Source organism: Maylandia zebra, linkage group LG13, assembly GCF_041146795.1.
Source record: "Maylandia zebra isolate NMK-2024a linkage group LG13, Mzebra_GT3a, whole genome shotgun sequence".
Classification (NCBI taxonomy): domain Eukaryota; kingdom Metazoa; phylum Chordata; class Actinopteri; order Cichliformes; family Cichlidae; genus Maylandia; species Maylandia zebra.
The window spans coordinates 1,527,555-1,550,046 of record NC_135179.1 but is presented as its reverse complement, the minus strand read 5'-3'; the positions used below and the strand labels follow the sequence as shown (position 1 = coordinate 1,550,046).

Sequence of the window (22,492 nt, the reverse complement as noted above, 5' to 3'; positions counted from 1 at the left end):
GGACTGGGGTCAAAGTTCACATGAGCAGGAGTTCTCCCTGTCCAGTTCCAGTTCTGTGTTTAACTGTGAGTTAACCTGCATCAGCTCATTTTAGGCTAACCTAAGCTCTATTTAGACTGTTTTAGAGGCGCTCAGTAACAGCCTAATGAGTTTGACAGAATGATAACGCTGAAAACAAAGCATCACTTTCACTGGTTTACAGAAACATTCAGATTCACAGTCTGGTGTGAAATCAGAGCTTGAAACAAAGAACAAAGAAACTCATCCTCACATTCAGTCACACAGGAGGTGAAACGGTAAAACCTTCAAGAACTTCAAGAACACAGCACCGACTGATGGAACTATAACGTATAATGACTGCCAACCATCTGTGCAACGCCAGCTGTTCCTGATGAAGGTGAATATTTCTTTCCTCTTAAGCAGAGAGCTGAAGGACCATTAAACCTCACTGTAAAACTGCCCTGAATCACAGCATTTAATTCAGCTGCTGCAGCTCCTGATCCACCTGATGGTTCCACATGTCAGGAAGAGCCACACACCACACCTGCCTAATCTGGCCCGGACACTTGCTGCAGCTGGGTCTAGAGATGGCTTTATAAGTAACGCTACTTACTACAGCCAGCTTGAAGGCCTGTGGTACATAGCTGATTATTAGATATAGGTTGATCATATTTAAGATTGAAGCATTAATTAATGGCAGGACCTCTTTGAGCAGTTTTGTAGGAATGGGGTCTAAAAGACACATTGATGGTTTGGAGGAAGTAATTATTGAAGTTAACTCAGAAAGACATCTACTGTGATAAAGTCCACTCCCCACTGCTCAGTATCAGGAAACACTGTTAAATGTTCAGTTTCTATGCCATATGTTAAAACAAGATCTAGAGTGTGATTAGAGTGGTGGGTGGGTTCTTTCACATTTTGACAGAAGCCAGTTAAGCCTGAACTCCCTTCATATGCACAGGTCTGAGGACACACCTGGGTGACTCGGGACTGGAACTGTGGCTGAGCTGCAGCAGCTGGACTCTGCAGGTGTGCGCCATATTTGACTGACAGACAGTATTCAAAAGACTGAATGCCTGAAACCTGATTTCTCTCCGATGACCAGCAGGGGGCGACTCCTGTGATCTGAGAGCAAATGTACGCCCTGCTCAGTGCACAGGCTCAGTCTCTGGTTGCAGGTTTGACTGAATGAAACATGAGCTTCCCAAAGGTCATCACTGAATGGACTCTTAGGCAGGTTAAGATTTACTTCCTGTCATGTGACTCATATTCCTTTGGTGGATGTTTGTGGTAAACAGGACAGTTTGTACTCAGTCATCCCTGTAGGCTCATAGCTCAGGCTCTAAACACTCAGTTTATCAGTTTTTTCTGCTCTGGGATCTGTATGATGTCAGAGAGAGAGGATGGTAGTCCCACCCACTTGCTGGCAGCAAATCAGAAGAAAGCTAGCTAAGAAAAAGGGAGGATCCCATTGGTATAAGACAAAGAAGGCTCATTATGAGCTGTGAATCAAGCACAGCTGCTCTGAGTGAGAGAACAAAAATAAGGAGCTGGAAATGAACCGCACCGCGTCAAGCTTTACATTTTAGGAAATAAAACCCCAATTGTTCTGTAGAGGTCAGAGGTAGAGCTGACGCAGTAGTCCATTAAACCACCACAGAAGAAGTTTATTTGTTTGGTATTTAATTGTCAGTTTCTATCAATATCTCCTCAGCCCCAGTGATCCTTACAGTCACATGATCTTTACGTCATGTTTGTTCCTGACTCTGTTTCACTCTTTGAATTTACCAGTGGAAAACAAGGAGAAACCTTGTGGTTTTGTCACCTTCTCACATGCGACACCGACATCTTAAAAATAACTGCGAGCCAAAGAAAACATCCAGCAGCCCGCACCAATCAGAGATGTCAGGAAGTCTGTACCTGCTGCACGGCAAAGTTTAGAGAGCGCAGCCTGGAAACCAGAGCCAGAGTGTGATCTGCGATCTGATCTGCGATCTGAGCCTCAGGAACTCTGGACTCTGCAGCAGCAGCGCTCAGTGACAGCTCTGAGCTGTTAGGGTGCTTACCTCGAGCTGGCAGCTTCCTCCTCGCTGATCCGCTGTCACAAACCAACTTGATATTCAGCTGCCGTCCACCCCGTGTCTCCAACACACACTCGGACACGCACACACAAAAACACTGTGGGACACACACTGCGCCGTCGTTCAGAGTGTGTGTGTTTGAAGCTGCAGACGAACGACGGGGAGGCGCTGCTCCGGCCGTCCTCCCCTCCTCAGAAAACACTCCCCCTCTGCAGGGTACGACCCCGACACAGCCCCCTCTGTGTGTGTGTGGAGGAGGGGCTGTGTGCTGTTACATGTGATCAGAGCAGGTTTACTCACCTGGAGCAGGGCTCTCAGGTGTAATGGGTGCTGATTGGCCGATTACGCTCGGAGCTGAACATACTCCTTTGACCTTCAGCTTTTTTTCACACTGACTTTAAACAGGAAAACCCACAAAATCCACGAATATGATATTAATCATGTGACTACTTTTCCTGAAAATGTCCCAACAAACGGCCGGCTCACCTGACTGAGGAGGCGGGTCGAGTCTGTGGCATTGTCACAGCTCATCTCTTTTAGCTCCACCACAAATCACAGAAACGTTCATAAGGACTTATGAAAGGTTTCTATAATAAAGTCTGAGTGACGGATCAGGTGACAGCGCTCTGACCACCTGCGCAGTCTGCAGGTAAACATCTACAGCATGACGCTGGCTAGCCTCTGTGCTACGGGAACTTCCTGTGGCGAACCCAGCCGCCACGCAAGGCTTCACGGTACTAAAGGCAAACTTATTACTGAAGTCGCTGCTCTGGAGCAGCAGGTATGAATACACTCAGAGCAGAGACTCCCACAAACAGCTGGATGCAACGATGAGCCTGTAAGTCAGAGCACTGCCTGCAGGGGGCAGCAGGATGCCCCTGTGTTTGTGTGGCAGAGATTAATGCACAATGTGTGTGTGGTTCACAGTTTGTGTAACTGGCGGCGGCAGAAAAACACTCTGCAGTGTTCCAAGCAAGTCTCCTCCCCCTCTCCTCCCCAAGTGTTTGTTCAGGCCTCCCTCCTCTATCTGATCCTCCTCTCGTCTGTTATGTCTCTGCGCCTCAGCTCCCAGCAGGGCGAGCGCTGTCTGCGTTTGTTACTGAATCAGATCCGCCTTCAGATCGGGCGCTGCCTCACGTCCCGGCAGGCTCGGACTCGCCCTGCCTGGAACGCCGTGGTGCTTTTAAATGTTTTAAAGAGACTCTGAGGGAGCCACAAGCTCTCAGAGGAGAAGCTTCACTTTGACCCTGAAGCTCTGAAACAGCTCCACTTTGCACAAATCAGACCTTTCTTTATTCAGCAGACTGAACAGCGCCCGAGGAGATTCCTCAGACTGTTCTACAGTTTGACCTTTGACCTTTGCTTTGACCTTTGCTTGGAACCTCCCAACAGTTCAAACTGGTTCTGGTGTCAGATCGGTTTGCTCAAACTGCTCAACACTGCAGATATCCACAAAACCAGATTATTACCAGGTGTCACAGTTTCATCTCTGAGCATGAACACCAATACCAGGCTCAACTTTTACCCAGAATGCACTTTGTCAACTTTCCAAGTGAAAATGGGGAAAGAGATGAAAGTGGGCAGTGTGTGAGGGATCATCACCCTGAAGCTGAGAGAGCAGGAACCTGGTTCAGAGTCAGACCGAGGGCCGGGCGGTGGGACTAAAGCTGATCTGGGTTCAGCTTTGATGGCTCTGGTTTGGAGCAGAGCAGGTGTACGGGGCTGTGACACTTTCACAGATATTTTTATCCGACGATGGTTTGGTTCTGCTCAGGTGATGAACCAGGTGATGCTGGGGCGGACAGGGAACTCGGGCCATGCTCACGGGACAAAGTGTCGCTGCTGTGAGACGGTCCTCGGCCCTCTCAGAGAGCTCCTCTGGACCTGATCTTTAACGACCTGCAGGATCTGTGTGGCGGGAACATGACACAGCTTCAATGGTGGAGGACGAGGCTATGACGCCCGCTCCCTCCATCCTCAGCAGCGTGTGTCTATCGATCAATAATCAATACCTGCTGGTTACTTGACTTCAGCTTAGCAGTAACTCGATCCTCCCGTGATGGCATCTGGATCTGAGCATGTACCGAGGTTTGCCCTGCGGTGGGTAGCGGGTTAATATAGGTAGCAGCGCTGTTGAGGGGTTGATGATGGTGTAACCTGCAGCCAGGGTAGCTGGGAGATTCCCGTGTTGGAGCACCGGAGTCACATCGAAGCTCTGTTTACCCTGGGGGGGTTCAGCCTTGACCCCTCCGTCACCGCAGCAGCTGAGGAAGCCTCGTGCACACATACCCACTCTCAGGGTGATTAATAACCAATGTGTGTGACCTCTGACCCCAACATGCAGCCGTTTCAGCCTGAGAGCAAACACCGACATGCTCGGGAGGTGTGAGGTTTCACTGAGAATCTCTGCGTCTCTGAAGGGCCACAGCAGTTTGTGTTTAACTCTGTGAGGCTGTTATCAGTGATGACCCCTGAATGGTGTCTGAGTCTAATCCCTGAATGTAGTCTAAAATAATCCCGGCTCCTCTTCATGCAGTCTTCCTCCTGCCGGCTAGTTCCTGAGGTCAGAGAGACACGAACAGCTGCCGGGACTCAAACCGCCGGCGTGTTCTCCATTCCTCTCATTCCTCCCATAGCCATTGGGAGGGGGGGGGGGGGGGAGCATTGTTGTGGAGCAGCTGGACATTGTCTTCTTCTTTGCGGGCAGCGAAGACTCGATGAGCTCAGCAGCTGCTGTGTGTCATCACTTTACACACACACACAGTTTTTTTTCATATCCTTGTGGGGACATCTAATTGACACAATACCTTCCATAACCCCAACCCCAAGCCTAGACCTAACCGTGACCTAACTGTGACATTTTCAAAAATGCCTTCAAACTCGTGGGGACAGGTCCAAACATAGTACACACACACACAGGTGGATGAAAGTTTAATGACCTGCAGGAGGAAGTGGGACACTGCAGAGGGGACAGCATGACAGTGAAGCGACATGTCACATGTCCTGCTGCCACACTGCAGGGAAGCGTGTGCCCTCAGTCCTGTCTGCAGGTGCCGACAGATGGATAAAGACACCAAAACTGTAACCGCCTGCTTCACGCCGTCCAAACTGATCTGCAGAATACCGGTAATCATCACAGAAGAAGAACAATCAAACATCTGCAAATAATAAACAAGGCATCCCAGCCTCTCCTCAGTCACTGTGTCCTCTGTCAGGGGCTCGTTAGCATCACTGATATCCAAACAGCTGAGTCTGAGCCCCGCCCCCTCTGTCTCACCTGTGTCAGCCTGCTCTCCCAGGTTCTGCAGTTTGGGGGCTGAGCTCAGAGATCAGCCCACCTCACCCCTACTTGCACTCCGTACATAGATGTGAAGAAATAAAATGCAGTTTGTCCCTTGATTTTTTGTTTTAACTTGTGTTAAAATAAGTTCTTTAAAAAGCCAAAAATGATTTAATATGAAGACAACATGAGCCGAGAGTACAAACATGCTGAGGCTGTTAGTTCAGTCAGAGAGTCACAAAAGTCACAAACGCACGAACACAATGACAGCAGAAGTGCTGCCCTGTGTCTGCGCAGACAGAGCTGTGTTTATTTGGTCGTTCAATCAAAGGCTTCAGTTAGTTACAATCTGCGTTCACGTTTGTAGTTTTGTTTTGTTTGACAATATTTGATATTTAAAAAACAAACATTTTCAAAATTATTGGTGGGTGGTTTCTTGTTTATTTTTTGTACTACTTGAACACTTGGCTGTCCAATGAGACGACAGTGCCAGCAGCGGCTCATTTCAGTTTGACACCCCTGATGAACTTACCTGAATGAACTCTGTTCTGTGGGCGTGACATCAGGTGAAAGGCAGACAGCTCAGGTAGGAAGGTCCAGAAACACCTGGAAGGTAGAGAGGAACAGGTAGACAAACGGCACATGTGCACGGGGTTTACTGGGTCAGCTGTGAGCGGCTGATTACAGCTACAGACTCACACACCAACACAGACTCTGATCAGGACACACATGTGGATGCGCAGAACTTTGTGTCATCAGAAACTGAATTTGAATAATTTAAATTCGAATATGAATTGCTCAGATTGAATCTGAATTGTAACTTAATAAATGCTTTTTAAAACTGAATTTGAATTAGCCTGATTTGAAATTCAATGTATTATAATAAACTTTATTTATAAAGCACACTTAAAAACCAAGGGTATGCCAAGGTGCTTAACAAGTAAGATAGAGTATAGGAGGAGGATAATAGAAATAGGACCAAAGCAAGTACTAAATATGCAAGCAGATAACTGTCACTAATACATAGGAAAGCAACAGGTACAGAGCAAACAAGAATTTAAATGAGCATAAAAGTGCATGATATAAAATCATAAAAGAAATATTAACTAGAGGGAAAGGCAAGATTGAATAAGTGGGTTTTTAATCGTGATTTGAACAGTGCAATGGAATCAGATGCGCGGAGGTCGAGAGGAAGGTTATTCCACAGTACCGGGGCAGCCAGAGCAAACGCACGGTCACCCCGGGACTTTAGTCGAGATCCGGGTTGGGTCAGAAGTAGTTGAGTGGCAGATCTGAGTGTTCTAGCAGGAGTATGTGGTTTGAGAAGTTCACTAAGATAACTTGGTGCTAATTTATTAATAGTTTTGAATGTAAGGAGTAATATTTTAAATTGAATACAGTACTTTATGGGCAGCCAATGCAAGCTAGCTAGGACAGGGGTAATATGGCAAAATTTCCTGGTACCAGTCAAAAGGCAGGCTGCTGCATTTTGGACTGTTTGCAGTCTACAAAGAAGAGAAGAGGGGAGACCATAGTACAAGGAGTTACAATAATCCAACCTGGAGGTCACAAAAAGCGTGAATAAGCTTCTCCAGGTCCTCGTGTGGAACATAATGCCTAGCCTTAGAGATAAGGCGCAGTTGGTGGAAGCTAGATCTCAGCAGACACTTGCTTATCGAGTTTGAGCGAGCTATCCAGCAGTGCACCCAAGTTACTAACATAGTCACAAGAAAAGCTAGCAAAGGAACCCAGGGCAGCACAGAGTTGGGCACGAGGGATTTTACTGTTGAACACCACAGTCTCAGTCTTCTTATCATTTAAAACGAGGGAATTACTCAGGAACCATTCTTTGACCTCCCGCATGCATTCTTGAAAGTAGTGCAGGGACACAGCAAGGTCGTCAGCAAGTTCAAAATAGATCTGTATGTCATCGGCATAACAGTGGAAGGCAATATTGTATTTTTCAAAGATTGCTCCTAGAGGGAGCAAATACAATGAGAAGAGAATAGGGCCTAAAACTGATCCTTGAGGTACACCACAACAGACCGGAGCGGAGGAAGAGGAGAAGGTGCCTAAGTGAACTGATAAGGATCTATCAGCGAGGTATGATTTAAACCTCGTATTGGTTTGAAAATGATTGGAACTAAATTGAAATTGAATTTTATACTTTGAAAATGAATTCATTTGTTTTGAAACTGTATTTTAACCTTTAAAAATGAAGCTCTCAAATAATTTCAGTTTCAGTCCTACAATTCAGTTTTTTGGGACTTACATCCGGTTCTGATTCCAGAGTAATCAAGCGCAGATTAATAGAACTCCGTTTTAGAGGACTGAAAGTGTCACTGACGGGAATCTATAGCATCTTGAGCTGAATTAAGACCTCAGAAGTCATTCGTCATGTCGAATGACCAGCGGATAAACTCTCAGGTTGGTAATAAATGTATTACATGTATAAGAACAAGAAAGAAGAAGAAGAAAGAAAGAAGACCGCTGTCCTGCAACTTTTCCATGTGTTCCTGTTGCAACACATCCATCCATCCATCTATTTGCTTCCGCTTATCCTATCCGGTTGTTCAGTGATGACGCGACGAATCCTACTTCCGGGTCTAAAGTAGTCTGCGTTTAATATGGCTTTTGTGTTGTTAACATGTTTAATGTTATGTATTTTCTTCTACTTGATCTCAAAAAGCTCCTAAAACAGTCAGTGATCCCTGTTGACCTCCCTCGGCTTTTATTACCACTAATCATTTATTTAAGCTCAGTTTTTAAAACCTTAGGATGTAACTACAGCCCAGCCCATGCAGCAGTATATGAATGACTAACCTCGTATTGTGGATGGATTATCTCAGTTGTTCTCCTGGCTGAAGTTTGGTCCTTTTACAGCATCCTGCCATGCGATTACATTTGTTCCTGACCACCGAGAACACTCACGGTAACTTTTATCGAGTGGAAAAAAAGTTAGCTTGTTTATATTATGCTAACATAGCTATGTCGCTAGCGGTCACGTAGCACATCATTATATACCAGCTAGCCCAACTTCAGTAACCCTACAAACGTCACTGCTGTTTAGTTTTCTGTCTTCATTTATGCTGGAAGTGATAGCAGAGCTGTACGTTTTAATTTGTTTCCAAAACCCGGCAGTCAGGACATGCTATATTGTATTTAGATAGAAGCTAGCGAGCTAACTCCCTGCTAACTTCTAACTCCGTTAAATGTCATAAATTCCGTTTTCATGGATGCCTGGATGTTAAACTCAATTGTTACACCTGGTAGAGCAGAACGCTGGTCATTTTATTAAAGATGAAAGACTTTAGACAGTTTTTCAACTCTCAGTAATGCCATAGTGATCGTTTGATATATGGATCTGCAGCGGAGTTTAGACCCAGACACGGCTAGTGACGTCAGACTGAACAACCGGATTCAGGGTCGCGGGGGGCGCTGGAGCCTATCCCAGCTGTCATAGGGCAAGAGGCAGGGTACACCCTGGACAGGTCGCCAGTCTGTCGCAGGGCCAACACACAGGGACAGACAACCATTCGCACTCACATTCACTCGCACATTCACACCTAGTGGCAATTTGGATTTGTTGCAACACATCTGAATATGATTAGTAGGTCATTGGCAAGACTATCCGGTCTTTAAGTGATGACATGATGAATTCTGCTTCCAGGCCCAAAGTACTCTGCGTTTATTAAGGCTGTTGTGTTTTTAACGTGTTTTAATGTTTTGTATTTTGTTCTGTTTAATCTCAACAAGCCCCTAAAAACAGTCAGTGATCACTGTTGGCCTGTTTTTATCACCACTGTTCATTTTAAAGCTCAGTTTTAAACCCTTAGAATGTAACTACAGCCCAGCCCATGCAGCAGTATTTGAATGACTAACCTCGTATTGTGGATGGATTATGTCAGTTGTTCTCCTGGCTGAAGTTTGGTCCGTTTACAGCATCCTGCCATGCGATTACATTTGTCTCTAACCATCGGGAACCCTCACGTTAACTTTTATCCAGTGGAAAGAAGTTACTGTTCATCCTCCAGCTTTACTGTTTATGCTAACATAGCTGTGTCGCTAGCGGTCACGTAGCACATCATTATATAGCAGCTAGCCCAACTTCAGTAACCCTACAAACGTCAGTGCTGTTTAGTTTTCTGTCTTCATTTATGTTGGAAGTGATAGCAGAGCTGTACATTTGAATCATTTCAGAAATCTCTCAGTCAGAACATGGTGTATTATATTTAGATAGAAGCTAGCGAGGTAACTCCCTGCTAACTTCTAACTCCGTTAAATGTCATAAATTCAGTTTTCATGGATGCCTGGATGTTAAACTTAATTGTTACACCTGGTAGAGCAGAACGCGGATCGTTTTATTACAGATGAAACTCTCAGTAATGCTGCAGTGATCATTTGACTTTGGGACCTGCAGCGGAGTTTGGGCCCAGACATGGCTATTGACGTCAGATTTAAAGACCAGATAGAACTTGACTGCATGCTGAGGTGGGAGTGGACCAGAAAGTAAGGAAATCCAAAGTGCCATTAAAACCAGGAGAGGTTTCTTATATATTTTAGAAGAAGGTATTATTAAAAAGAATTCAAAATAAATTATCTCAATGCCATATTTTATTTAGGAACCCTAGAGAGCACTTTGCAAAATAACACATTCTTATCATTTCACCCTCTGATGGGACAAGCTACGACTGTCAGGGAAGGTGATGTAGGTACAGAGCATGTGAGAGTGGTCAAGTAAATGTCACTTGTCTAGATGAAGGCACAAGAGGGATCAATGGCAAGGCGTAGAGATTCATTATTTTCAGTCTTCAGTGGACACTCCATTTCTGGCACAAAACACCTGTAAAAGCTGGTCGATTTATGAGGTGCCTTGGTGACCCGACAATTTCAGCCTGTCAAACATAATAATGGAGCAGTATGTTAAAAAAAAATCCAGCTCAAGATGCTGTAGATTCCCGTCAGTGACACTTTCGGTCCGCTTGTAAAACGCAGTTCTATTAATCTGTGCTCGATTACTCTGGAACCAGAACCGATGCAAGTCCCAAAAAACTGAATTGTAGAACTGAAACTGAAATTATTTGAGAGCTACATTTTTTTTTTGTGATTAATATTTTATTGTACTTTTAGAACACTACAGTCCACCGCAGAGACAGATTACATCACATAAAAAAAACATCAGCATAGCAGCAGAAAAGTAGAGAATACCAAACCAAAATGAGGGGGGGGGGGGGGCAAACAAAGCAAGAGACAAACAAAAACATGAAAAAAAACAACAACAAAAAACAAACAAACAAAAAAGAAACAAAAACAGCCAGCCTTTGACTATGTGGGTCTTACTGCATGCCACACTCTGACATCCCTGAAAGTGCTTCGTCAGAATTCCAATGTCTGTCCCACTCTAAGTTCTAGTCTGTTCGTTTTATTCTGGACAGATATGGATCCCACTTCAGATGGAAACTCTCCACTTTATTCAGGAGCCTGTATGAGAGTTGTTCTAGTGCAGCGAGTCTCCCTAGTTGAATATGCCATACAGAGACAGGTGGGGTGGAAGGGGCCTTCCACTGGGAGATAATGAGTTTACGCCCCAGCATCAATGCAGTCTGTACCCACTCAGCAGCCTTAGGCGGAGCATATTTAAGGAGTGATGGGTCCCCCAAAACAAATAGTCTTGGTGAAAAAGGAATATCCCATCGTATGGTTGATTTGATAAAGTCATGTATCTCAGTCCAAAAATTTGGGTTTTAGGACAGCTCCAAATCATATGGGTCAATGTGCCTACCCCAGTCTGACATCTCCAGCATTCAGGGGACTGTATGAGGTTCGCCCTATACAGTCTGTGTGGCGACAAAAGAGCTACATTTTTAAAGGATAAAATACAGTTTCAACACAAATGAATTCATTTTCAAAGTATAAAATTCAATTTCAATTTAGTTCCGATCATTTTCAAACCAATACATTGAATTTCAAATTAGGCTAATTCAGACCTTCCCAAAGTGTGGGGCCCGCCCCCAAGGGGGGCGCAGAGCCATTGCAGGGGGGGCGCGGTATGAAAAGGAGGGTGGGGGGGAAACAACGCTTGGATACTGCATGCACCGGGCGGCAACAGAAACGCAAAGCAGGAGATGAAGCATCACTGAATATGTTTCCAAACCAACTTCATTCTAAGCCAAAGACTAGAAAATATGGTGAAGCAAATCTGCCCTTTGGTTTCACCTGCACAGGTGCCGAGGTAGGTCTCCCTGCAGGTTTTCCCTGTCGGGAGCAGCGCTGGGCTGTTTACATCACGGACAAACAGGATCCCACATTCTTGATTTTTAGTTCAAACACTTGTTGTAATGACTAACTACTCCTGACATGTTGGAGATGTTTGCTCTTTATACAGTAAAGTTACAGCGAGATACAAATAACATCAGGCTAATCCTGCCACGATTTGTTCCCCGGTTCAAATCACGGACAAACAGTTGTTTATGTTTTTAAACCCATTTTGCACAGAGAGGCATTTTTGAAAAATGTATTGATAGCAATGTTGAATATTATTACACATGAAAAAAACAACTACATGTAAAATAATCACACTGTGCGTTTGTAAATGGAGGGACAGTAACTGTGTGTAAAACCTAAAGACAGTCAGATTAACAGTATTTCGTCTCTATCTGCCATTCTGCAATTCATCTCATGTAAACAATAACGTGGCTCACAGCGTGACGTGAAAAAGGCTCATACCTTTGACGTTGTGTGACGAACTCTGTATTCCTCGTCCACACTTAAACGCAAAAAAGGAGTTTTAAAAAAATCTCTGTTTTCGGTGATTCGAAACGCCGTTTACATGGATGAAACAGCTGCGTGTTCAAAAATACCCGTGTACACAGCAAAATCTCCAGTGTTAAATTAACACTGGAGAGTGTCTATATGGGTCCACACCTCTGAGTGTTAAATACACAGTGTTGGGAAGGTTACTTTTAAAATGTATTCCATTACAGAATACAGAATACATGCCCCAAAATGTATTCTGTAACGTATTCCGTTACGTTACTCAATGACAGTAACGTATTCTGAATACTTTGGATTACTTAATATATTATCATGCTTTTTACAACAACGTGAATGTACTATTGCTGTGTGATTTATTACTATTACTGAAGGTCCGCGTCTCCGAACTGTAGTAAAGGGACCTCTGACTAATACGGCGGGGTCCCTGTCGGCTCGTAGCCGAAAAATAGCTTTACTTTGTTGTGTGGGTCAACTTTTCTTGCGAGAGACAGAGAGAGGCGTTGAAAGGCTGCTCCAACGGAACTTATTGTTTTAGGAGGAAAACAGGAACACGGTGTACAGTCGAGTCTTAATAGCTTACTTACAGCTGGGCTCGTCAGGCTCTCTTCTTGGCTGCAGTGGTTATTATTATATTTACATGCTTCCAGCTCCCGTTTCTCCTCGATGACAACTCGTACTTTTCCACTCACCTTTTTCTCCCTCCTCGCGCTCACAGACACATAACATGTATGGCAGTCCATCCTCCCTGCAGCACGGACTACACTGCCCATGATGCTACATTCTTTAGAGCTATGCTTGTAGCATTCTGCCTGTTAGCTTAGCACAACAACAACAACAAAAAGGCGCTCTCTCACCCAGGAAACACACAGTCGCAGAGAGAGAGAGAGAGAGCGTCGCCCTGTAACCATGGCAACCGTAACGCTGCCGCCTGGAACAACAGAACGTAGCTGTCAAACAAAACCCAAACAGTCCTGACCCGCGACAATATGAAACAGGAAAGTACCGCAGTGTAATCCATTTATTTCAACAAAGTAACTGTATTCTGAATACCACCTTTTTAAACGGTAACTGTAACGGAATACAGTTACTCATATTTTGTATTTTAAATACGTAACGGCGGTACATGTATTCCGTTACTCCCCAACACTGTAAATACAACACTGTTGAGTGTTAAATTAACACTTTTGACAGTGTTATATGTTTAAAAGTAACCTAGTCAGTTTTGAAGATTAACAAAGACTAACACTGAGCAGTGCTGATTTTCTAACACTGGAAAATAACTCAAAATGTTAGAAATATTTCCGGCCTACCCGACCTTCTGAGGACCCGGCCCACGTAGACCGCGAAGACCGGGTCCTCAGGAGGATGCAGCCCATGAATTTGGACACGACAGTGAGTGAGAAAGGTGACTGGAAAGGAAAAATGCAATGCATCATGGGAATCCCCAGCAGCCTACGTCTATTGCAGCATAACTAAGGGAGGATTCAGGGTCACCTGGTCCAGCCCTAACTATATGCTTTAGCAAAAAGGAAAGTTTGAAGCCTAATCTTGAAAGTAGAGATAGTGTCTGTCTCCTGAATCCAAACTGGAAGCTGGTTCCACAGAAGAGGGGCCTGAAAACTGAAGGCTCTGCCTCCCATTCTACTTTTAAATACTCTAGTGTCCATAAGTTTGTGGTAGAGGCGAGTGGATCGATCCAAACACCAATAGCAGCTCTGGTACTGATATCTGATTAATAATTGCAATATAAGATCGACACTTTATTTCTAACCTCCAAGTTCAGTATGTGGCCCAACTAAATATATTATCTTTTTGGAAATGAGAAGATATACTTCAACCATGCTCTATGAAAAACATCTGAACCTTTTTGTGTTGTCACGTCTATTTGATTTGCCGCCTACGGCACATTCAAACATCACACGACAGGCACATTTACCTGCTGTCCAAAAAAAAAAACCACTTTCAAAATACATGCAAGTAAAACTGGCAAGTAAAACTGACAGTGAAATTACAAATTGATGATTCATCTTTTAACCGGATTATTCGTCCAGAATTGCTGTGCGTTGCTGACCTACAGCAGACAAGAGCTTCTGGACATCTGGACTCACAACTCCAACAGTTGTCAAAGGAGCTTGCAAAGAAAAGCGTCTGGACTTCTTTAAGTTGCTTGAAGACGTTTCACCTCTCATCCGAGAAGCTTCTTCAGTTCTAAGGTCAAATGGTGGAGAGTCCCAGATATAAACCTAGTGGGAGTGACCCCCCACAGAGGGACAAAAGGACCCCCTGATGATCCTCTAATCGCCTGAGCCAAGGTGGGAAACTGGGCGTGGGTCCCAATCAGCCAGAGTTTCGGGTGTGTTCATTGTGAAACCTGGCCCCACCTTATCATGCGAATTCCTGAGGTCAGATGGCCCAGGATGTGAGTGGGCGTTAAGGCGTCTGGGAAGGGAACTCAAAACTGGATTATAGATGGCAGAGAGTTGGTGTCGTAAACCCCGCCTCTGTTCAAAGATGGTCGCTCACAGTGGACATAGATGGCTTCTTTCACTCCTCTTTCAAACCATCTGTCCTCTCTGTCCAAAATGTGAACATTGGCATCCTCGAAAGAGTGTCCTTTATCCTTAAGATGCAGATGGACTGCTGAGTCTTGTCCTGTGGAGGTGGCTCTTCTGTGTTGTGCCATGCGCTTGTGAAGTGGCTGTTTGGTCTCTCCAATGTAGAGGTCTGAGCATTCCTCGCTGCACTGTACAGCATACACCACATTGTTAAGTTTGTGTTTTGGCGTTTTGTCTTTCGGGTGAACCAGTTTCTGTCTGAGCGTGTTGCTGGGTCTGAAATACACTGGGATGTCATGCTTGGAGAAAACTCTCCTGAGTTTCTCTGATACACCGGCTACATAGGGGATGACAATGTTGTTGCGTCTGTCCTTCTTATCCTCCCGAAACACACCCGAAACTCTGGCTGATTGGGACCCACGCCCAGTTTCCCACCTTGGCCCAGGCGATTAAAGGATCATCAGGGGGTCCTTTTGTCCCTCTGTGGGGGGTCACTCCCACTAGGTTTATATCTGGGACTCTCCACCATTTGACCTTAGAACTGAAGAAGCTTCTCGGATGAGAGGTGAAACGTCTTCAAGCAACTTAAAGAAGTCCAGACGCTTTTCTTTGCAAGCTCCTTTGACTACGATGACCTGGATGACTGAGAACCTTCTCAGACAAACTCCAACAGTTTTATCGCCGATCTCCGACTCATCCCAGAGATCTCCAGAACACCGGAGGCTGCCCACTCTCCCCGGCCGGGCGGAAGTGCACGCAGACGGCGCCGAGATCGTAAACAAAGGCGAGGTAGGCGCGGAGGGCTACGGGCTAAGCTAAAGCTAACACCACACCGGCTGCCTTTACCCAGTATTTTTCTCGCCAATGTCTGTTCTCTGGCAAACAAAATGGATGAGATACGGCTCTCCATCACTAACAACAGACGGATTATGGACTCAAATGTCGTGTTTCTCACCGAAACATGGCTGAACAACAGCTGCCCGGACAATGCTATCGAGTTAGCAGGACGCCACACACATCGAGCCGACAGGCTAGCAGATGACTCCGGCAAGACCAGAGGTGGAGGTTTGTGCATTTATATTAACAATGCTTGGTGCATGAACTCCACTACTACTGAGAGTCACCTAATGCGGAGTTTTTAATGGTCAAATGCAGACCTTATTATCTCCCCAGAGAACTCACTTCGATCATACTCACTGCCGTGTATATCCCCCCCGACGCTATGAAAGAACTTTCCGCAGCCATTAACAAACACCAGAATAAACACCCCGAGGCTGCTTTTATTGTTGCTGGCGACTTCAACCACATCAACTTAAAGACAGTCCTCCCCAGATTCCACCAACATGTCTCCTGCCACACCAGAGGAGACAAGACTTTAGACCAGTGGTTCTTAACCTGGGTTCGATCGAACCCTAGGGGTTCGGTGAGTCGGTCTCAGGGGTTCGGCAGAGCCTCCACTGCGGAGGTCGCAGAGGTCCAGCCACGCCCGAATTATCGTGTAAATTTGTGATGACACGCCCCCTTCTGGCCATCACTGGCTGCAGACGATCATGCTACACTGCTTGGCCAATCAGGGCTGCGGGGAATGTAGCGCGCGCAGTAGTCAACATGTGAATGTCGTGGTAGTACTTCGCGTGATTTTTTTTTTAACATTTTAATCCATACTAACTATGTCGGGCAAAAAAAGAAAGTGGTTGGACGAATATGTACAATATGGATTTACATGTATCACGGAACGTGATGGGAGTGAGCGTCCTATCTGCATGATTTGCAACGCCAAGTTGAGCAACTCTAGTCTCGCACCGGCAAAACTAAAGGAACACTTCTTGAAGCTGCATGGAGACGGGGAATACAAGAACACAACACTTGCTGAATTCAAGGTGAAGAGAGCCAGATTCGATGAAAGGCCCACTCTGCCTGCTCTTGGATTTGTACCCGTTAACAAACCGATCCTCACAGCATCGTACGAAGTTGCTTACCTGATCGCAAAGCAGGGCAAGCCACACACCATTGGTGAAACACTCGTGAAACCAGCCGCGTTAAAGATGGCAAATCTGATACTCGGAACAGCGGCCGAAGGTAAATTATCACAAATTCCTCTTTCAAATGACACCGTCAGCGACAGAATAGAAGACATGAGTAAAGACATCTTGGCTCAAGTAGTCGCCGATCTGATTTCAAGCCCGGCAAAATTCAGCCTTCAGCTCGATGAGAGCACAGACGTTGCTAATCTAAGCCAGCCTACTGTTTTTGTGCGCTATGTGAAAGATGACATGATAAAAGAAGATTTTTTATTTTGTAAGCCTCTAACAAAAACAACTAAGGCAGCCGATGTGAAGAAGCTTGTGGATGACTTCTTCGGAGACAACAATCTTTCATGGGACATGGTTTCTGCAGTTTGTACAGACGGAGCTCCCGTCATGCTGGGAAGAAACTCTGGTTTTGGTGCGCTAGTAAAAGCCGATGCACCACACATCATTGTGACTCATTGTATTTTGCACAGGCATGCATTGGCAACAAAAACCTTGCCTCCAAAAATGGCAGAAGTATTAAAAACAGTGGTGGAATGTGTGAACTATGTGCGAAATAGTGCTCTGAGGCACCGCATCTTCAGTGAGCTGTGTAAAGAAATGGGCTCTGAATTCGAGGTACTTCTGTACCATTCTAATGTTCGGTGGTTATCCCGGGGACAGGTGCTGAATCGTGTTTTTGCCATGCGTGTGGAATTAGCCCTGTTTTTGCAAGAGCACCAACACTGTCATGCAGATTGCTTCAAAAATCCTGAGTTCATTCTCATTTTAGCGTACATGGCTGATATATTCGCAGCTCTCAATCATCTCAATCAGCAGATGCAGGGTGGTGGAGTCAATATCATAGAAGCGGAAGAACACCTGAAGGCTTTTCAAAAAAAGCTAACGTTATGGAAACGACAAACAGAGAACAACAACTTTGCAAACTTCCCCCTTCTAGACAACTGTGTAAGTAAGGTCGAAGATGTGTCTGGAATCGGAGATATTTCTGTATCCACGGAACTGAAGCAAACAATTGCAACGCACTTAGATGAGCTTGCAAAGTCTCTCGACAGATATTTCCCTACAAGAGAGTCATATCCAGCATGGGTGAGACAGCCGTTCACGTTTGCTGTTGAGACAGCAGATGTCAATGATGAATACCTTGACGAAATCATTGAAATTCAGCAGAGCCAGGTTCAACAGCAACTCTTCAGAACAACAACACTCTCAACGTTTTGGTGTCGACAAATGGACAAGTATCCAATTATTGCTAAGAAAGCCGTGGATTTTTTTATACCATTTGTTACAACATATCTTTGCGAGCAATCCTTTTCGACGATGCTGGACATAAAAACGAAGAAAAGGAACAGACTTTTCTGTGAAAATGACATGAGACTGGCACTTGCCAAGGTGAAGCCACGCATATCTGAACTGGTCTCTCAAAGACAACAGCAGAAGTCACACTGATTTGCAGGTATGTAATTTGTTGTAAGTTCATGCATTGTGTTGGTTTTGTTCTTTGAACAAGGTGATGTTCATGTACGGCTCATTTTGTGCACCAGTAAAAAAACATATCTATGTCTTGAATTTGAAAAAAAAAAAAATTTCACTAAAGAGGGGTTCGGTGAATGCGCATATGAAACTGGTGGGGTTCGGTACCTCCAACAAGGTTAAGAACCACTGCTTTAGACCATGTGTATTCCAACCTGGCTGGAGCCTACAAAGCAACACCCCTCCCCCACATTGGACAATCGGACCATCTCTCCCTGTTCCTCACACCTAGGTATTCACCACTCATCCAACGTGTGAAACCTGCTGTGAGGACAATTAAAGTGTGGCCAGAGGGGACAGACGCAGTGCTCCAGGACAGATTTAAAAACACAGACTGGAATATGTTCACCCACACAGACCTGGACCAGTACGCCTCATCTGTACTGGATTACATCTCCAAAACCACAGACAGTGTCACCACCCAGAAACGGATCACCATGTACCCCAACCAGAAGCCTTGGATGAACCGGGATGTTCGTCTCCTCCTGAAGGCCCGCAACACTGCCTTTAGGTCAGGAGATGCACACGCCTACAGCACAGCCAGGGCTAATCTAAAGAAGGGCATCAAAAAAGCCAAACACATTACAAAAAGAAGGTAGAAGAACACTTCTCCAACTCCAACCCCCGACGCATGTGGCAAGGACTCCAGACAATTACAGACTACAGGACCACCAAACCCTCCCCCGCATCCTCTGATGTCTCCTTCCTCAACGAGCTCAACAACTTTTATGCTCGTTTTGAGCGAGGGAATCCAACAACTACAACCAAAGGAGACATGACGCCAGACCACCAACCTCTGACTCTCTCCCCTACCGATGTAGGAGCGGTGCTGAGCAGGATCAATGTCCACAAGGCTGCAGGCCCTGATGGCATCCCCGGGCGTGTTCTCAGAGCGTGTTCTGGGGAGCTTGCAGGAGTGCTCACAGACATATTCAATCTGTCCTTGGCCCACGCTGTGGTACCGGCCTGCTTCAAATCCACCTCCATCGTCCCGATACCCAAAAACTCCAACCCATCTTGCCTCAATGATTACCGCCCAGTAGCACTCACCCCCATCATCACTAAGTGCTTAGAGCAGCTGGTCCTAGCACACTTCAAATCCTGTCTCCCCCCCACCCTGGACCCCCACCAATTCGCATACCGCCGGAACAGGAGCACAGAGGATGCAGTCTCCATCGCACTGCACTCTGTCCTCTCACACCTGGACAACAACAACACCTACGCCAGAATGCTGTTTATAGACTTCAGTTCAGCATTCAATACAAGCCACCCCTCACAACTCATCAGGAAACTGACAGACCTGGGCATCAGCTCCCTCATCTGCAAATGGTTACTGGACTTCCTGACCAACCGCCCCCAACATGTCCAGCTGGATAACCGCTGCTCATCTACAATCACGATGAACACCGGTGTACCACAAGGCTGTGTGATGAGCCCTTTCCTCTACTCCCTCTTCACCCACGACTGCAGACCTGCCGATGGTTCCAACACCATCATTAAGTTTGCAGATGACACCACAGTGATTGGCCTCATCAGTGACAACGATGAGGCCGCCTACAGGGAGGAGGTGGATCGTCTGGCTGAGTGGTGCGACACAAACAACCTGCTGCTTAACACCGAGAAGACCAAGGAGCTCATCGTGGACTACAGGAGGAATGCGCACCCACATCCACCCATCCACATTAAGGGGACGGCCGTGGAGCGTGTGAGCAGCTTCAAGTTCCTGGGAGTCCACATCTCCGAGGATCTCACCTGGACGACCAACTGCTCCAAGCTGGTCAAGAAGGCTCACCAGCGCCTCTTCTTCTTGAGGACTCTGAGGAAGAACCACCTGTCCTCAGACATCCTGATGAACTTCTATCGTTGCACCATCGAGAGCATCCTGACCAACTGTATAACAGTCTGGTACGGGAACTGCTCTGCCTCGGACCGGAAGGCGTTGCAGAGGGTCGTGAAAACTGCCCAGCGCATCGCCGGAGCACCACTTCCTGCCATAAAGGACATCTACAGGAAGTGGTGTCTGAAAAGGGCTGGGAAAATCATCAAAGACCCCAGTCACCCATCACATGGACTCTTCACCCTCCTGCCCTCTAGGAGGCGCCACAGGAGCCTCCGGACTAAGACCACCAGGTACCGGAACAGCTTCTTCCCCACAGCTGTCAGACTCCTGAACTCTGCCTCCTGACATCTGACCCACGTTAAACTCATGGACTGAACATACACACACCCACAATGGACAACTGTACCCTCAAACATACAATAATAACATGGAGTGAACCACCACTCACAACCACTAGCACTTTATATAGCCTCTGTAGAAACTATCCACATATCTCACTTATCTTAACTGCACTACTGTATAGCTCTGTGTAAATAATCATTCTGTACATTCAATAATTTTTAATCCTACAACTGTTTACAACTTGCATAGTTCCCATTTCTGTATAGCTGTATATCTCAGATTCTGTAAAGTTATTTATTTCATATTCTGTATAGTTTTTCATATTTATATCCTGTTCATAGCCTGTACATAGCTTGTACTCACTACAGCCTGTACATACTTATAGTTATAGAATATTCACAACATACTTCATACCGTGTACATTATAACATACCATAATAGACACATTTCTGTAATATACTCACATATCTATATTATTGCTAATATATATTGTAATATATCTATATCACTAAAGCACTTCTGGATGGATGCAAACTGCATTTCGTTGCCCTGTACCTGTGCATGTGCAATGACAATAAAGTTGAATTCTATTCTATTCTATTCTATAAATCACGACACGGTGCTCTCAGCTACATAAGCTGCCTTCACAAGTTACAAATATCGGTATCAGAATTGGGATTGGCAGTACCGGCCCTGTATTTACCCATATGGAACAGATGTATATAAATCTTATAAAGTTTGTATCTGTCTTATGTGAAACTTGTATGAAAAGCATACAAGAGTTAAAACAGATATAAGATACCTTGAAAAATTATATAAATGCAACTTGTATGTTTTGGATACTTACTAAAACAATATATGAAAGTAATGAGAAAGTGGCCACTTTCATGACTAAATCATATAAGCCTGATATGATTCACTATATGAATGAGTTTTTACTATTTCTTTTCCATATGGGTACTTGGTATCAGATCAATATTAAAATCTGCAGTATTGCACAGGAGTTTGCAGTACTTAAGCATCTAGCTAGCCCTACAGAAGAGGAGAGAACATAAAGGGAGTGAAGTTTTTTAAGTGTCGGGTAATTTGAAATGCAGCGTTTCTATCAGCTCAACAAACATCAGCAAACACAAACTGTGTGTGTGCAGTTTGTCTCACACTGTGCTGCAGCTGAAGGTCCAGTTGCTGTATTTGACAGGGAGAGAAAAGACAGAGAGCTACGTTCACTCAGAGATGGAGACAGATAAGAAAGAAGGACAGGAGAGGACGAAGAGAGCTTAGAGTTAAAGGAAGGATGCTCAGTGGAATTTGATAAACTGGAAATTTAAAGATGCCATGTTCCTGCAAAACAAACAAAGCTATGCTAACTTTGTGTTATTCAAATGTTCCATGAAAATCCTGTTTAGTATTTCAATGCAGGATAAACATGTGGTGGATTCAGAGTACAGTCACACACAGTGCCCGTGGTGCTCATGGTCCCAGGCAGGTAACAACAGGTGTAGCAGAGATGAGTTTACATGTAAGTTGATGATGCTGAGGTTCATCCCCACTTGCTGAATCCACTGTGACCCCTGACTGTGCTCATGTTACTGTGTAGGTCTGGAGGTGAAGTCACCCTCCACCATCAAGGCAACACAATCGGTTTTACATTCTCTGTCACTGCAGGTGTTCTACACAACAGACTCATGCTGAGTACATTCATTACAATTAGAATGTGCTTTTGTGTTGAAATACTAACAAAGCACAAGGTTCAGTTACTTGTATACAAACATGGTTAGTAGCAGAGTACTTTTTCACTTTTACTTGAGTAAAGGAGTTTCTTCATTACTTCACGTTTTACTGGAGTACTTTTAAACACAGGAATCTGTACTTCTACTTAAGTAAAGAAAGTCTCCTGTAGGTGTGAGGAGCTCCATCAGGGTAGATGAAGGAACAGCACCGTCCACATACTTCTGCACAACTTGAAACTTCTTCTTCTCTGGTTTAATTGTTGTTTTCACGCTGTGACGTCACGTTAGAGCAGCCGCAGCGTTGAAAAAGCTCAGTCCTTCATCCTG

The 22,492-nt window shown here is 45.1% G+C and overlaps 1 protein-coding gene across 2 annotated transcripts in view; it reads right to left on the bottom strand.

Moving 5' to 3' along the window:
* Nucleotides 1–6,051, bottom strand: part of dlk2 (delta-like 2 homolog (Drosophila)) — a 17,251-nt gene extending 11,200 nt beyond the window's left edge. Inside the window, exon 1 of one of the 2 annotated variants that reach the window (XM_004573785.3) lies at nucleotides 5,894–6,051. The gene's annotated coding sequence lies outside the window, so the exon portion shown is untranslated. Of the gene's footprint in view, nucleotides 1–2,066; nucleotides 2,256–5,893 lie in introns of those variants that run through there. The other variant, XM_004573784.3, reaches the window with a different exon arrangement.
* Between the last annotated feature and the right edge of the window lie 16,441 nt (nucleotides 6,052–22,492).